This window comes from Sylvia atricapilla, chromosome 1 (genome assembly GCF_009819655.1).
Source record: "Sylvia atricapilla isolate bSylAtr1 chromosome 1, bSylAtr1.pri, whole genome shotgun sequence".
Classification (NCBI taxonomy): domain Eukaryota; kingdom Metazoa; phylum Chordata; class Aves; order Passeriformes; family Sylviidae; genus Sylvia; species Sylvia atricapilla.
The window spans coordinates 105,112,063-105,129,971 of record NC_089140.1 but is presented as its reverse complement, the minus strand read 5'-3'; the positions used below and the strand labels follow the sequence as shown (position 1 = coordinate 105,129,971).

The window sequence follows — 17,909 nt, the reverse complement described above, 5'->3', positions numbered from 1 at the left end:
TCAACAGACATCAAAGTATAAAACTTATAACATTATCTTTGTACTTCCACTCACTAGATGTCAGCTAGTCCTACAAACAGGAAGAGACCTTGGCCAAGAAGATAGGTTGGCATTTTGAAAACCTACAGTTCCACTCCTGCTTTATCACCAGGTTGCTCAAGGTCCTCAGGGCCACCTGTAAAAGGGCAATAATCATGACAGCCACTTCCAGCAGCCTTTGAGGTCTGCCGGTGTAGACAAATATCTAAGAGCTAATTATTACTACACCACTGGATGCACAAGTGTGAAACAAACCAAATTATTCACTTCTAACCCGGGAGAGAGGGTTAGTTCCCTGTTCAGAGACTTTATGCAGCTTTGGGAAAATAATCCCCCATCTCTGATTTAGATTGGCTTTTAATAAATTTTGTGGCATCTACACTTCTCTACCCCCACCAGAGACAATACCAGATAAAAAACCATTTCTCAATCTGACACATTCTGCTATTTCAGCAGTGAAAGATTAGTAGATTCTGTTTTCCCCTCTATAAGTTTTCATTAAAATTTGGAAACAGCAGAGACTGTGTACAAACACACAACTACAAACTGTGTTAGGAAATAAGAAAAAACTACACTGAAGCAGTATTAAGGTTGCAGTAAGTTAAGCCTATCAGGTGCCTTTGAAAAAAAGAATTGATGGAAATCAGCTAAGTGACTGAAATATTTATTTTACTGAAATTGTTAGAGATACTTCATAAATATAAGTGAAATTATGACAGACTATTATTAAATTTCATGCAATAACATTTAATTTCTCTGCTATTTATCTCAATTATGATGTGCTACAGGTAAGATTTCAGGAATCTATTCAAATGGAAAGATTTTAGTTAAAACACCATAATGAAAATGAATCAACCTTCATGACTCAGAAAATTTGCAATTCCCACAGCAGAACACCTGTGTGAAATCTATTCATTCTCCATGTTTTCTACAGCCTACCTGTTGTATAAATTCTATGACAATTATTTTAGTTCTGATGGGAAGCTATTAATAAAGCATAGCACACACACAGCAAAAATGCTGGCAATTTGATTTGCTTCCCTGGCATCTATACAAGGAGACTTGCCTGTGCATGGAGATTGCCACAGATTTACCCGAGAAAGCTGGTTAATGTTACCAAAGGATGTTTCTAGCTTGCCAAGAGAAAACAAGATCGTTGGTGGAAATGCCAGGTAAAGAAACGCTCAGGAAGCACAGCCTGTGTGAATTCTGGTCCCTGCAGGGTGGAAGCCGAGCAGAGCAGGAGGAAGGCGGGCCAGGGATGTGCTTTTGCAAGATGGGGCAGGCAGAGGTATCAGGGGGCAGAGTGGCCCCGGGTCCCGCTGGGCTGCAGCGGAGGGAGCTGGGAGCCCTGGAGAACAGCATGGGGCAGCTCATTTCCTAACACTGCCTGGGGCCATTAGGGCAGCTGGGCCTCATTTGGAGCTCAACAGAGCTGGGGAGGGGAGAGCAGGGGTTTTTCCTTTTGCAGGGGAGAGGAGGGGGCAAGACCCTCCAACAGTGAGCTACTGCCTAGTTCAGGTTGTGCCATCTTGATCCAGCCTCCCCAAAAGCCAGGAGCACTAATTCAAGGGAGTAACTTCTTAGTGTTTCTGCATTTGATTCTACCCCTAAATGCCTGGCGCTATTAGGAAATGGTTAATTTTCCTCCTCACAGTGTAAATGGGAGGCAGGCTCCAGCCAGCACACCTCAGCAGCAGCAGAGACAGAACGTGCTTTAAATGGGCTGAGGGGGCTTGAGGAGGCAACAGCGCCTGAAGGAAAAATAAACTGATGGAATTTAAAGGGAGACCAAAAAAACCTCAGCAAAACCAAAGAACATTTCTCTTATTAAGACATGTGTCTGCCACATCTGCATTTAAATATGACCAAAGCCAATGATTTAACATAACTAAATTAATGCTCACAGTTGAAAAAGTTACCTAAATAATATGCCTTTCCAACACTCATATATGAGGTCATCTGGTAAAAATAAAACAAACCAATCCCTCTTGCTTTTAGTGAAATTAGAACAAGGTTTTCTTAAAATTCTGCCCATCTGATGCATCAGTGAACTCAGGAGGATGTGGGAAAGACATTCCATCGTTGAGTTCATCTGAGCCAATCTGACACAGCGACTGAGAGAAAACAGAGCTGGACTTGACTCAGGAGCTCCTCCCTGATCTCACAAACCTGTTTTTATGCTGCCAACTCCGGCACATCGGGGCTCACCCTCGTGTCTAATTGTTCCACACCCAGCAACATGAGACCTAACTCTGCTGGAGCCTACCTGCATGCACTGAGAGGTTTCCAATGGGCAAGAAGTTTGATGAGATGGTAAAAAATTATTTCCCTGTCTACATGGACACTAACTGTAGCTAGCTCAGCACAGAGCTGGTTAGATTCCCAGCAATGGGCAATCTGCACATCTCTAATTCAGTATTCCAGCCCTCACCTCTCATTTTACCTGCACCCCTGGATGGATAGCAGTATAATTCTTAAGCGGCCTACTTCTCTTGGCAACCTTTTGAGGTCGGTTTTGGATTGTCAGTATGGGCAAAGTGTATGTGTATTTAGCTGCTAAACTTTTTCCTTCCACCACCACACTACTAAGGAAGGAGGTTCAATTTGACAACTTCTTTGGCAACTTTGTCCTTCTAAGGCTTCCCCTCTACCTCAGAAACTTTCCCACTGTACACAAATGATTTTTATTTAATTTCCTTAAAAGTGACTATGGGGATTAGAAGACATTCTCAGAATTGAATAATTTCAAAATTAAATCTGAAAGAAAACATGAAACAATAGGGGAATTTCCTAAAATTTAGATCACCTCCAGGCTCTGTCCCTCTCAGGGTTCTTCTCTGAAAACATTCAGATACTAAAGCACCACCCAACACATCTCCATTGCTGCTGTGCTTCTTCAAAGCAAATTTCCTAAACTCACTTCAAGTCTTCTTTGCAGTGGCCCATCACTGAACTACAGGATTAACCATGAGATTTGCTGGAGTGAGAACTGCCTTACAGCAGAGCTGGAAGGCAGCCCTCACATTTCAGTCTGTCTCCTTACAAAGACACATGGAACAAGGCAATTGTGAAATTCCTCTAACCTGACCAGAGGTAAAGCAGGATTATTGCTATATCTTTTAATAAAACAATTAATATGGGCATTCATTGTGGAAAGCAGAACTACAATTACCATGAGCTTCTATCAAAGCAGACAGAAATGGAAATAACAAAAACAAAATTTCAAAGAGCACTGATTTTAACACTGCCTCAGCTAACTGTGTAGTGAAGGATTCAGGGAAATTCTAATCACTCTTTCAAACCCAGAAGCTGAACTTACAAAAAGGCCTTGTCAATTCAAGCAAATTATCTTGTTCCATGTGGTCACCTAGGTTCCAAAAGATTTGTGCAGAAACCTGACATAGCATGTTTGAGAAAAAACTGAGCCCAGGTCCAGCAGTGTGTAAGTACAGTAAACACTATCCACTTTTAGATAGGAAAAAAGATGACTATGCTTCTTTAGATTAAAAAATAAAAAAAGTCACCTCTGAAAAGTGGATCATTACTCAATAACTCTTGGGAGCCAGAACTGCACATTGAGTTGAAGGCTCTGCTAGTAAAAATATAATCAGATCATTCAGTACACCAGATACCACGTATTTGGCCTCCAGGTGGGTCATGACCCCAGAGACTTTAAAGGAGAGGAACCGAACCGGAGGATGAGGGAGGGGGTGAGTGTTGTTGTTATGGCTTAAAGCAATTTCACAATTACCTGATAGCGAATGATGAATCTGATGCAAACACCCCCCATTAAGTCAGCTCTATCAAGTCCTTACTTTGTGTTTAACCTAATAATGTAATTGTGTTCTCCAAAACACATAATCTGGCTTCTGATCTGGCCTACCCCACAGAAAAGTTTCTCTTCAAAGGAAAAGAAAGCAAGTTCCTCCACAAAGGCATTGCCAGGCCCAGCACAGCTTCTGTATCTCAAAGGGTTATCTCAGGCAAAGAGAGACCAGGCCTTTATTTGTGCTGCAGAATAATGAACTGGTTGTTTCAGGTACAGCTAGTGTTTCTGATTGTTTACATCATTCTTAGTCATGTTCTGGGAATATTATTTTTTCCCATTAGAGCATCACTTCAATGTACCCTGAACATGCATACACAGAAAGAATGTCAGGTAATAATAACAATAGCAAATATTGGTTTTGCTCATTAAAAGTGCAAACTTCAAAGTTAAAAGTCTATGTACAGCATCAGCTGTAGCATTCAGTGGGGAAGACTTATATGTGACTCAAAACAAGATTGTAAGGTGGAGCAGAAGTCTTACTTCATAAACACTGTAAGAGCCCTTTCCATCCCCCCCTCACAGTGTTTTCAAGGTCTTGAGATTGTCACCTTATTAGGGATATTCAAACTCAACTGTAAAAGAGCTTACAATCTTACGTAGCAAGTATCAGATAAATAACTCATTCACATCTTTCAAGAAAAATGACTTATTAGTTTGGATTTACCCTATTTACAGTGAAGTTTCCTCTCATCTTTATTTTTCATTTTATTTTTAAGAAAATACCGTTTGCATCCAATACCATTTAGAGTCTCATCTTTCAGTCTAACGTTGCCACTGCTGTGTAAGAGTAATAAGAAGGATCAAGAACACATATTGTTTTCTTTACAAAGTTCTCTCATTGCTCAATTAATGGCATCTGTACTTGGAGTATTGCATCAGCTTATCTGGGATTTGGACAATTCCTTGGACAGAGAAAAATGCCTATACTACAGAGCCACATGCAGGATGGTGGAAGAGGGCAGCTGTTTCCCGACAACATCAAACAGAAAGCAAATCACAAGTGATCTTAATATGGAGGCTGCTATGCCCTTACTACTCCATCCCTTCCACCTCATGACTATTTCCACCATCCTTAGGAACAGTTCACAAAACAATAAGCATACTAAAGGTAAAATTAACACCTGGATGCAGGTTGGTGTTACTAAGTTGAACTTACATACATGAAGCTATCAACTTTAAATCACCCTCAAATGCTGCAAAAATTAAGTCTGAATTGCATTTTAACAAATTCAGTGACCTGGGAGTTTTCAGCTTCACAAAATGAACCAGCAGTGATGTAAAACTGAAGCTGGCAAAACCCACCAAGAAACAGCAACCAAAACATCGTCTCATCTTTTTTACCTAAATGTTTGAAATGTTTCTTTAGTTCTTTCTGTTATCCGTAGAGCTGTGCACACAAAGATCAGTTTACAACCATGATCAAACACTGAGAGGTACAATGGTACAGAAGTCACTGCAAGCTGAGTTCAAATCAAGCTTCACAAAATGGCACTGGCTTTACTTTTTTCCAGGTTATGGCTCCCACTCAGGAAAAAAAATGCTGCATTCTAGATAGGTTAAACTCTTACAATGCAGTGAGAGGAAAACTGGTGCAGGCAGTGCACCAACACATTCCTCTAGTGAGGACTGAGATGATTTAAGGTTAAGCATGTTCCAATGGCTTCATTTGACGCCATTTCCTCAAAAAAGAGATGCAATAAGCAGATGAAGGAAAACATAAAAATTTTCAGGAGTTAATTATGTGGACTTAGCCTACCCTGACTCCTAGCTTTTGGAGTCCTTTCAAATGATGTTATGAAGTGAGCAGATAATTACTGTGGAGGTTTTGTAGGATTTCCTAAATAAATTTGTAGAAGATGGAGCAAATCCTTTCGTGCTGCAGGGACCTTTCACAATATGCATAGGAAAAGGAACATTACTGTGCACCCTTAAAAGAAGGGATACGCTTCTCTTTCAATAGAAAAACCTTCAGGTGGGAAAAAAAAGGGTTATCAACCTACAAACATTGCTTTTGATTTTGCAGTTTAAAAGGCAGCATTATTTTAAAAGGAGTACATGCTCACACAGTCGTGGCAGGGATGGCACAAATAAATCACCAAAGGAGCACTTTTGAAAACCTCAGCCTGCTTCCTTAAGACATGCATGCTCATACACAGCCTTCCCCACTTACATTTTCTGTCCTAACTCAACAGCACTATTAACCACATTATTAATGCCAGTGCAATACAACCAAATCAGCAATGATGCTTAATCCTAGCTATAGGATCAAGGCATATTTTTGCTGTGTAATTTTTTGCAATTAGTTACAGACATGAACTGCAATTTACTTTTCCAACAACCTGGCATGTTGCCACAGCCAGACAGTTATGTGCCTGAATCACCTCTGTGCCCAGCAAGATCATGGAGCAGATTCTCCTGGAAGCTATGCTAAGGCACACAGAAAATAAGGAGGTGACTGGTGACAGCCAGCATGGCTTCACTAAGGACAAATCATGCCTGCAAATTTGGTAATCTTCTACAATGGGGTTAGAGTGGTGGGAAGCGATTCCATGTGAAGGGACCTCACAGGCTTGAGAGGTCATCCCACGAAAACTTCACGAAGGTCCTGCACCTGGGTTGGGACAACCCCAGGCCTAAACACAGGCTGGATGGGGAATGGATTGAGAGCAGCCCTGAGGTGAAGGATTTAGGGATGTTGGTTGACAAGAAGAGCAACATGACCCAGCCATGTGCACTTGCAGCCCAGAATGCCAACTGCATCCTGAGCTCCATCAAAAGCAGCGTGGCCAGCAGGCCAAGGGAGGTCATCTGTCTTTCCACTCTGCTCTGGTGAGAACCCACCTGGAGTGCTGCATCCAGCTCTGGTGTCTCCATTATACTAAGAATAATGTAAACCTGCTGGAGCAGGTCCAGAGGAGGGCTATGAATATGATTACAGGGCTGGAGCACCTCTTCTGTGAGAAAAGGCTGCAAGAGTTGAGACTGCTCAGCCTGGAGAAGAGAATGCTCCAGGCAGACCTCCAGTGCCTAGGAGAAAGCTGGAGGGGGACTTCTGACAAGGGCAAGGAGTGATAGAACAAGGGGAAATGGCTTTAAACTGAAAGAAGATAGATTTACAGCAAGTAACAGGAAGAAATTCTTCACTGTGAGGATGGTGAGGCACAGGGTTTGGAACTACATGGTCTTGAAGGTCCCTTCCAACTCAACCCATTCTGTGACTCCAAGAACTCATTTAGCTACCACACTTCATAATACAGCAAATAAAATTAATATAGTATGTGAGTAATTAACATAATAAAATAAGCACAAATTTGTTCCTCCAATAATGTATTCAAAATCAGTAACTCTTCCCAACGCTAATAAATTTTAATTGAAATTTTGCTATTTTTATATAATTTTTGTATACATAACTGTTCAGTCATTCATTAACAACATATATTCTGTTAATACACAGGTCTTATTGTATATTATTAGTTAACAACTATATTTAGTAGTTACCAACTAAAACAAACTATTCAGAAGCATTACGGAAATATAATCTATTTATGTAATTTACAACAATCTACAAAATAAAGTATCTTCTCAGATGCTCCAGTTAATTTAAAGCTTTGTTTCTAATGAAGATTTAATGTTAATTTCAACAGAACACTGTCTAATATTCCATCATTTAAAAAAAAAAAATTCATAACTGGGCAGCTTTGTGAATGGCTTTCCAAAATAAACAGAAGTCTGTGTTTGTCACAGATTTCAATGCTGGTATTTATCACTAATTGCTGACTTTTATGAATTATGTTTTTGTTTGGGAGTTTTTTCCCAGTTGCTTTTATCATGAGAAATTGAAAGGCAAAGTCATCAATGTTTCAAAAGAGCCATGTAATGCCATAAGAAGAAGCAATCACAATGGCATCTCAGCTGGCATTGCTCATGAAAATGAAAGGGATGATCATTTATTAAGCACTTTAGCACTGGGCACCTGGAAGCTGAGCACTTCACCTACAATCTCAGGCATACTTTAAATGCCTTCTCAATTGATTTTGTGGCCAACTCTTCAACACAACTGGACTAACAAAGACCACCATATGAAGCTAATGATATTGAAGTAATTTCCAACCACTGAGTTTGCTCAGCTGGTTTGTGTTTCATTTTTTCCCCCTGCAACTTGTCTCTACACCAGTTCTCCTGATCTGCTTCCAGAACTCAGTTATGTAAGTACATATTCACCTGCCTGGTGTTGCCTTCAACAGGACTATGAAGCAAGACTGTGCATTATGGCTTAACATACATTTATATATTATATATTTATGTATGTAAATTATTGTAAATCCTTAGGCCACTGGGCTGCAAAATTTCAAGTTTTAAACATCACAGCTTGTGCTAATTATTTATTGTAGGCAGAAGGTACTATTTGTGTAGGAACTTATGCTTGACATTTTTAAAGACTGCTCATCAAGATGACACTACTTGATAGGAAAACAGCAAAAAAAGTCACTATTAAGATACAGAAAATAGAAGCTAAAATGTGATCCATTTGTACACATCTCAACATCAGACTGCACAGCATTAAAAAGAAAATCCTTAATAAAGATCATTTTAGATATGTATATCTGCAATAAAAGTGTTTTTCCTCATGTTCTTTTCTTTCCTTTTTTAATAGGTTTTCTCATGTGAAAGTGCTGCTAAATAAGAGAGGCAAAGACATTTTTATTGCCAAGCAATATAAACAAATCGCTATTCATTTTGCAGAGACATTAATGGTTCTGAAAGTTCTCAGTTCTCAAACCACATATTAACTGACACTAATAAAAAACAAAACTTTCTGAATAATAGGCATAATGGTAATACAGATTACATTGGCTCTTAAAACTTTCCAAACAAAGATGACACAATTCTTCACAAATACCCACTTAATACTTTTCTTTTCCACTGTATTCATCTTATCTGATGCCTGTTCTGGTTTCTGACAGCTGCAACAGGCTAAAAATAAAGCACTGGAGTAAAACTTTGTTGACTCCAACCTCTACTTTGCTGCAAGCAAACTTTTTTCCCCACTGAAGTTGGCAGAGATGGAGATCTACCATGGCACTTCTTCAAATATGCAACTTGAAAGTAATTTCAGGGTTACCAATTAAAAAAAAAAAAGTCTCTGCAGCCAGAGCATGTCCATGACTCTGTACAAAGGATAACACCCTGCATCCAAGTGACTCACACATGGCATTTCCCCCTTCTCCTTCACTTTTAAAGCATATAATTCTGCCAAAAGCACCATCAAAAAGCACCACCTCTCCCTCTTCAGATAGATCATGAAAAGAATCCCTAACATAGATTTCAAGATTAAAAACTAAAATTTAACTAAGAAGAAATAAAGTCAGCCTTAAGTAATTAAACTAGCCTTCAATAATGCACTTGGATAGAAGGTGAGGTAAGTTGTTGGTTTCTCACATCCTCTGAAAAAGGATTGTTTTTCTCTCCAGAGCCCAGTTTGAAAACAGGCAAGCCTGAACAAGACTTCTCCTTGGTTTTGCAAGGCTTAGTCATCCCTAGAAAGGAACCAGCAAAGGTGGAAACAAGCCCCTTTTCTTTTGCAGGGGATTGTGTCAAAATGTTAAGTTCCCTCGGAGCAAGTCCCTGCACAGCTCTTCCAAAAGTACCATTTTCAAATAAGTCAAAATGATCATGCTTCAGCTCTTCTGGACTCTAAATATGTTTTAGAAAGGAACAAACAAGATTTTTCTTATCTGAAGCTCTATCCCACTAGATACAGAGGCATATCTAACATTTCTGCAATCACTTTTAGCCACTGATGCAGAGACAAGAGAAAACCAACACGGCAAAGCCAGCTGCTTTCATGGCCATTTCTATGCAAAAAAAAGAGTGCTCTGAATAGACAAGAAAACCTCTATAGGTCAAAAATATAACAATCAGCTTAAATCCACAAGTAATATCAAATTAATATCATTCAGATACTTTCTGCAATTTCCCTGCTGATGGGAAACTCTGTCTAAATTTCTCATCGATAATTTTAGTGGAAATGAACTTCCAAGTGCAGAGTGCTTTGCAGAGTTCTTCCTTTTCCTTTCCCTCAACATGTGTTTGTCATGTGTCAAAGCTGACTCTACTTTCTCCCTTCACCAGAATACCACAAATTCTTCTGTAAAATAAACAAAATTCTTTCCAGAATCTCTGAAATTACCAGAGGCAACCCTGTTTGATATCAAAGATACACATCACTATTGGTCCATCTGCAATATCCCAGAGTCTAGTTAGGATGAAATTTGCAGGAAACAGGCAATTAACAGAACACTTGAACACCATATCCAGGGATATGGCTAAAACAGAAGAGTTTGACATTCAAGCTACATTTTCTGGATACTTTGGAATCTCAAAAGTTATTTGTGGGATAAATGTCCACAAATGACATTTATATAATGCCATTTAGGTTTAGGAAAAAAACCCACCTTTATCTTTACTCAAAACAAAAGCTGAAATCCAAAAATTCAAATCATATACTATTAACACTTAACCGGGGAAGGAAATAATTTTCAATTTCCACTGCTTATATTGAATGCAACTCATCATCCACTATGATAAATTGAGGGAGAGGGGGGAGCATGGGGTGGCTATGTCTTACATGAAGAAAAAATCATAATAAAATATTTGATTTGTTGGAGCCATTAAATGTGCTTCTCTTCTCTACTTTTCTCCCCAAAATCTTAATGAAGTGTACAGGCTAGACTTAATTTACGTGCAACATAATTTACGTGCTAGCACAGGCAATCGTGATTCCCAAAGCTGCTATTATGGTTTAATGAGTCAGCAACACAGAATATTTACAGCTTCTATGGATTCTTAATGGCATGCATATAAAACTTCCAGTAAATTCTAACACTCAAGAAACTAGTGCTCAAAATATTTTTCTGTGACTGTCGCCACAGTAGAATATAAATACTATGCATAAAATTCTCAGTGTGGGCTAAAATCTGCTTAAAAAATTGTAAAAACCCAAACACCTGATAAATAAGCAGTTTATAAACATAGAAGAATTTTCCCCAGTAGATGGGAGAAAATTACAATAACACATCTAAACCTGTTTTGCATACTCTGAGTTAAGTTCTGAAGTTACAAACAAAATTAAGCATTGCAGCTCAAATACGTATTCTTCTAAGCAGTTTAAATTTACAGATATAGCACTTAATTCCATATAGATATATATGGTCTGTAGGGATAAAGCTGAGAATAGTCTCAGACCTCTCATTGAATTCCTACAGCAAAAGCCAGACCAATCTCATTGATAAATAAACCACTTAATCCTTTCTTCATTTACCATCACGCAGTTGCAAAAGCATGAAACCGAAGCCTGGAAAGTCAAAGCTAAGGCCTGACCTTCCATCTCTGTCCTCTGTGGCTGCTCCCTTGTGTACCCCTCAAACACATGCCATCATTTCCTGATGAGTTTAGAAAGGGTTATCAGGAGAATTTCAGGACATGTGTCAGTTTTGTGGCAACCTGAATGCTATACAAACATCTTCTGTGTTTAATAGGCGATTTGTATTTTAGTAGGTTTATCCATTCCCAACTTCATTTGTTTAAAGGTGCCTTAACCTTGACATAAATCAATGCTAAGCATCTGTATGGAGTACTTCTGAAGAGCTTAAAAATTAAACTCTACGAAGAGCTGTATTTTGCAAGGAGGTTTCTTTCCAAAAGAAACCAAACCGACTTGTCAACTTCTTTGCTCACTTTCCCCCCTCCTTGAAAATTATGCAGTTTATTCTTTTTCCCTCTTCTTACAGGGGATCTTCTAAAGATCACAATGAAACAGAGGGCTGATCACTTTAAAAACGCCACCACCACCGGCTCCCAAGTACCTTTTTCTTCCTAAGGCAACCACGAGTGTTTGTGTAAGACAGTAGGGACAACGAGTCGGAGGCCCTGGGTCGTGCCTTGCTGCAACCCCCCCTTCCAAAGGAAAACAAAAAGCACTGAACCTTCTCTGCCACATGCCCAGTCCTTCCCCCACCACCTCTGTGGTGAAGACAGCCATTATTACATTTCCTTTCGGGTTATTTACAAGGTCTTGGCTCTGACATTGATTTCTTATCTGTTTCTATGACAAATGTTAAGTGTTAATAAGCTGTCCTTTTAAAGTAAGATAATGCTAAACAAATTATAGGAATTAATTACTCCAAACCTATTCTTTATCTTTTTTTGTCATGAGCAGTGAAACAAGAACGGTAAAAATTACCCAAGACCAGAAAAAAAAAAACCCACACTTTTTTTTCAGCCAATTAGTAAGTGTTAGCAGATTAAAGGAAAAAAAGGCAGTACCTTGAAAATCTAAAGCAAATTTGTCAGGGAATATAGAACAACCAGGCGGGCACAGCTCCCTTACAAACAGTATTTTAAATTTCAAGTGAAGATTTACTTACTACTTTTTCAGATATTTTGTTCCTGGTTTAAATTTTAGGATAAAGGGTGAAAGTTTCAGAAATCTTTTCACTTACAGAACCAGTAAAATGATAAACATTTGGGATCCCAAAGTACACTTCTACTCTAACTGTCCTTTCAGACGTGCATTGACTGCACTATAATAGCTGCCAACATTTGGTAAGGATTAGCCTTTCATTTAGACAAAAGCAAGCATTCCTTAGCTAAATCAGCACTTTTTGCCATCAGACTCATAAAACCTTTTCTCAATACAGATTTTCAAGAGAATCCTTTAGGGTTTTAGGATGCTGCTCCTTTTACTAAGTAACAAAATACACCCCAGGGTGTCTCATTGACCGCACTCAGCTGTCCTTTGACCTCTGCAATTGTTTAGCCTAACTTCAGGGCCACAGAATCTGCCTCCCCCCCCCCCACCAAAAAGGCTAATGTTGCTTCCTCCTAGCACCTGGCGAAGCCAAATCCTAGAGGTTCCCCCCTCTTCCAGATTTATACCCTGTTCCAGATGTTGCCAAGCAAAATGTTCCTGCGGGCAGGTTTTGGGAGCCCACAAGCGCCACTCAGAACCCGGGCTGTGGCCATGACCCCCTTGCTCCTCTCGGGGCTGCCCTTGCCCCCAGGGACACAACAGGTCATAAAGCAGGAATAGATCTTCAGCCTTCTGGGGACGCTGCCTATTTAAATGCAACAAGAAACTATGTGAGCCCAATATTGTGTGCTGAAGGCAAGCCTCCCCCCTCTCAGAAGTCAGGGGAAAAAAAAAAAAAGAAAAAGAAACACAAAGAAAAGAAAAAGAAAAAGAAAAAAAAAAAAGACGTGTGAGAATCTCAGTTGGAAGCACAAATCTACCCAAATCATTACAAAGATCTGCATTCTTCTTCCCATTTGTTTTAAACCCTTTGAGAGGACAAATAAACAAACAAACAGTCACCCTCCAAGTGCATAAAACATATATTTAGCCAGTTGCTTAGGTATTTGCAGAACTTCTAAGTAAAACAGCAGAAGAAGATTGTTACAGCTTCAAAAGAATTGTCGTTAAATAATGAAGTTGACCTCATTGTGGGTATATAAGAAAAAAATGGCAGCAGAAATCAGCCCTCTGCTGAAAGCTTTTTGATTACATGAACTGGATGTCATGATTTTTTTTTCTTTTCTAAGAACTTGGACATTTTACATGCCTGAAGCAAAAATAAAATCATTATTTACAGTCCACACTGCTCCTAAAATGCAGTCAATGGAAATGAAAGCAGAGATGCTGATCACAAACATACAGTGTATTGTCTATTAGGAAAGGCAAGTACGGTACCTTCTCAGATTCCTTTTAACCTATTTGAAATGCAGTCATGATTAAAGGATGCAGCAAAGAGTTTGTGAAGCCTTGCTGCAAAGTTGTTTAAAACTCCTGAACACCTGAAAAATAAAAAGGGAGAAAAAAAAATCAGAATGACTCATGCCAGCACTTAGTTTAGAACAAGACAAAAACCCCTTCCTATGGAAACCTGGTCTAGGGTGAAAAAAAGAAAGGCCAATGACTTTTAAAAAGCACGTTTTTCTTTAGAGGAATACTAGGCTGAAAGTGTTTGTTTGCTTCTCTATGTTCTACCAGAAGTACAAACTTAGAATTTGCACATTTTTGGCACTGAAGTCGCTATATGAGAGATTAGGAATTTATCACATTAAGATGATAAAATGAACTGTTGTAGAAACATTTTTAAAAAGATATGATAATGCAGAAGTAATTGTTTTACTATTTATAAAGCAACAAACTAAATGGTTGAGCAGTTATCTATCCTGGAGATCAATGTTCAAAATGAAATCAGAATTAGCTGTTTGCTCTCTTATCTGGCTTTCCATAAAAATATTGAAGTGAAAACATGACTAATAGAAATTGCATTTTTATAAAAGAAAATACACCTGAAATAGCTCAAGGAATGGCCAAAATGGCGTAGCAAGCAGCAAGCAAAAAAATAACTCCTAAAACACCTAGGGCTGTACAGAACACCGATTAACATCAGGAAAAGCTTTAAATTAAGTTATCATTGAGTGGACTTTGACAAGACTTTCTTAGGGAGACAAACTGGTTTAGCTTCTCGATAGCAACAGACCATATTTCGCCAGAAGACTCAAAAGGCATTTTCCCCGTTTCTCCCACATGGGATTTTAAGGCTTAAAGCCGGCACTGCAGGCACAGGCCCGCTGGCAAAACCAGCCCTCAGCTGTACGCCCAGAATTCAAACTCCGGGCGTCGAAATTGAAGGCCTTAAAGCTTCCTCGCTGTCCTGTCAGTTTTAAAAAGCAGCGTGTTTAGGCGGGCAGCTCCCCGAGCTGTGGCTGGGGAAGGTTTAGGGCAGGAGGGCTGTGCCCCGAGGAGAGGCAGCGAGGAGCCCCGTGTCCGCAGCCCGCCGCTGACGGCGCGCCAACCTCGGCGCTTGCCAACGCCGGTAATCCAATTCCAACCGCTCCTGGCGCTGAAATTGCTGTTTTTCAGACACGTGCTGAACATTTCACCTGCTAGTAATGACATTTTTGTATTTTCTTCTAATTACACTCAAAGCTAAGACCTTTGGCCCTAGGCCACAGACCTCTATTCAGGCTGCACACATTCTCTTAAAGGCCCTGAGCCTTTGTTGTCACTCTCGGTCTTTCATCTATTATTTACATCCATTGAGAGGAGAGATACTCCACCATTTGTGAAGCTTTAAAGCTTCTAATCATCTTAATTTCTTCGCCTTTCAACCAGTGCTTCCCCTTATGGACCAATGCCAACAGTGTGACAAAATAATTTTTCAAGCCAAGATCCTGCTGGACCCTTCCCAAACCTTGACACACACTGGGCTGGAAGCGCCTTTTGTCCTTTGCCGGCTGCTTTGGCAAACACAGACCTTTGCCCAGCCTGGGGGTGGGGGGTATGGATCTGCTTGTCAGAGGGACTTTTCTTGGGATTTCGGTGGTTTTGCACCACTTTCCCTCTGTTAAAAAGTCTAACTCAATCAGTCCAGCTGAATCAGAGGTGCTGCTGTAGGGAGCCTTGCCTCTTTTAAAAATATTAAGTACTTTCTGAAATACCACCGATTGTGAATTTTAAGTTTCCACTTTGTTTTTGCAAAAGCTAAACTGCTGATATGCTGCTTTGGTTTTTATACTCTTATGTGCCCATTCAGAAATGACAGATTATCACACAACATTTAAGACACACAAAATACTGTTAACCCTATTCCTGATTATTGGCAACATTAATTTGTTCTGAACATGTAACATAATGCGACAATTTTTTTATTTTTTTTTCATCTTATGTTCAGGTCATCTCCTTCTTTTCCTCCCTTATTTGCAAATGAAATAGGAAACAAATCAACAGCATTTTTGCCAAGATGCAGAAGATCTCTTCAGAATTCATCAGCCACCAATCTTCTTTTTCAAGACCTGTAAGATCTGCTAACGTGATCCACATCTTGGCTCTTTCTTCCGATGTGGTCTGGCTTACTTTTGATTTTTAACAGTGCTTCCTTGTTGTCTGTCCCCTCTGAAGACCCCCAACCCCCATGTCTTTTCTTATTTTTACCATTTGCTTCAACTAGCAGTTCACTTGAGACTCATCCATCTTACAGTGCCTAAAGTGACAGATGCTCTCAGGAATGACCATACTGTTGAGTGAACAAAAGATAACATCACCTCTAGGAACTCGGGGAGAAATACAACTTCAACCCTGAGACAGGGCTATCCTGGCAGACACAGCACCATAAACCTCTCTCAAGTGGAAAAAAAACCCCAACAACAACTGTGGGGAAAAGGAATCTGACACAATTACAAGCCAAAAAGAGTATTCTTTCTATTGTAAGCTGTAGTCAGCTTGGCGTTGATGACCTTTTTATTTTCTTTTTTTTTCTCCCTCTAATACCCCATTGAAGAATTTTGTGATAAAATTTACCTGTGATAAAATCAAGAGGAGGAGAGAGAATGGAGAAATTTCACACAAATACTGTTTCAGGACCCCTGCAGACTTAGTGGAGGAAGAAGGCACTTCGGCACAGCTTCAGCAGAAGGTCACACAAGTCCTTTGCCAAAACACAGACATTACCTTGTTAAAATCTACACATCCTACAGACCAGCTGTTGCTCAGTTAAATTCCACAGGAATTCAGAATCATGGTGCAAGCCTGTGCCCTTGACAAATGCATACTGTAACCAGAGTAAGACTACTTTAATGTCACAGCTGCTTGATAAATTTGTAATCTGCAAGTAATGGCCCCTCAGTGTTTTGATATTTGAGCATGCACCACTTTAGAAAAAAAAATAAATTAGAATGATAGATTTTCCAGCCAACACCCACATATACAGCTACAGCATGATGCCTGTTCCTAAACAAAAATCTGCCCTCTGTGCTTGTAAGACGGAACTAAAAACTGCTGATTTGAAATACACCCAAAATTCTCCATCCAGTCAGTGGAATGGGACTTGTTGAAGAGTCCTGGGTGGTAGAAAAATATTACTTTAAAAAAGCAGAGGTCATATAAGCTTATCCCTCTGACATATTTGCAAAATTGACACCACAAATGCCTGCAATGAGACACAAAGGATTTCCCTTTCAGTAAAGCTTTAAACAGCATCTCATGCTCAGTTTTCAAACAGTACATGAAATAACCATCATTACAGTACATGAGACTGAGAAAATCTGAGTTTCACATATGTAAAGTTAGAGTTGTAAAGTAAAAGACCAGGACAGGGATCCTAATAACCAAACATCTGTCCAGTGTAAAGTCAGGGAAAAATCACAACGTGGATTTCTTAAGATTTATTTAATGATTGTATTTAGCCATATTTATTAATTTGTGATGAGTTATGATTTTAGGTTGCTATTCTTATGTAGAATGTTTCTGCTGTGCTCTCATAGCAGACCACATCAAACCACCAGACTGTAAATACAGAAAGTAATGTATAAATACACCATTTTTTAATATAGGCCATTTCCCCACAGTATGGCATTCTGCAGTACCATTTTGGACATCCAACACACAAAAATTAAACTAAAACCAGTTTGGTAAGAGGATCCCAACTCTGGGCCTCAGACCACCTTGAGAGTTCCTCTCCCATTCTGAACCACTGAGTGATCTGACACTGAAATCTTTGATAAAATCCCATTCAGTTGGGAAAAACACAAACAGGAAATCTACAGAAGACCATTACTGGTATATGATTGAAAAAGTTTTATGCAAGACTGCTTTCCACCTCATATCTCTGCAACTGGCAGGGTTCAAGGTATACTGCAAGTACCAAGAAGAAAAGAAACAAGAAAATTGACTCTGGGGGGATGTATTGGCACATTCTGCTGTGTACCTGAATCCACTAACTGTGCTACACATTGAGTGTCACCATGTCCAGAACAATTTACTGAAGCTCCTTCCAACCCAAATATATCAAAGAAGCAAATTATGAAGTCTGCACTTAACATCCTCAGAGGAAAAAAGTCTTTATATATAATATAAATATATAATGTTTTCACCCAAAATACTTAAAGATCTTGGCATCAGATATGATGAAAAAGTAGTGAACTGTATCCTGCCTTATAAAATCTGTGCTTTGCATTCAAATGGGCATCTTAT

The 17,909-nt window shown here is 39.4% G+C and overlaps 1 protein-coding gene across 7 annotated transcripts in view; it reads right to left on the bottom strand.

The window, feature by feature from the left end:
• Window positions 1-17,909, bottom strand: part of GREB1L (GREB1 like retinoic acid receptor coactivator) — a 132,335-nt gene that overhangs the window by 61,973 nt on the left and 52,453 nt on the right. For 6 of the 7 annotated variants that reach the window (XM_066329737.1, XM_066329764.1, XM_066329790.1 and 3 more), the window contains exon 2: window positions 13,620-13,723. The gene's annotated coding sequence lies outside the window, so the exon portion shown is untranslated. Of the gene's footprint in view, window positions 1-13,619; window positions 13,746-17,909 lie in introns of those variants that run through there. The other variant, XM_066329746.1, reaches the window with a different exon arrangement.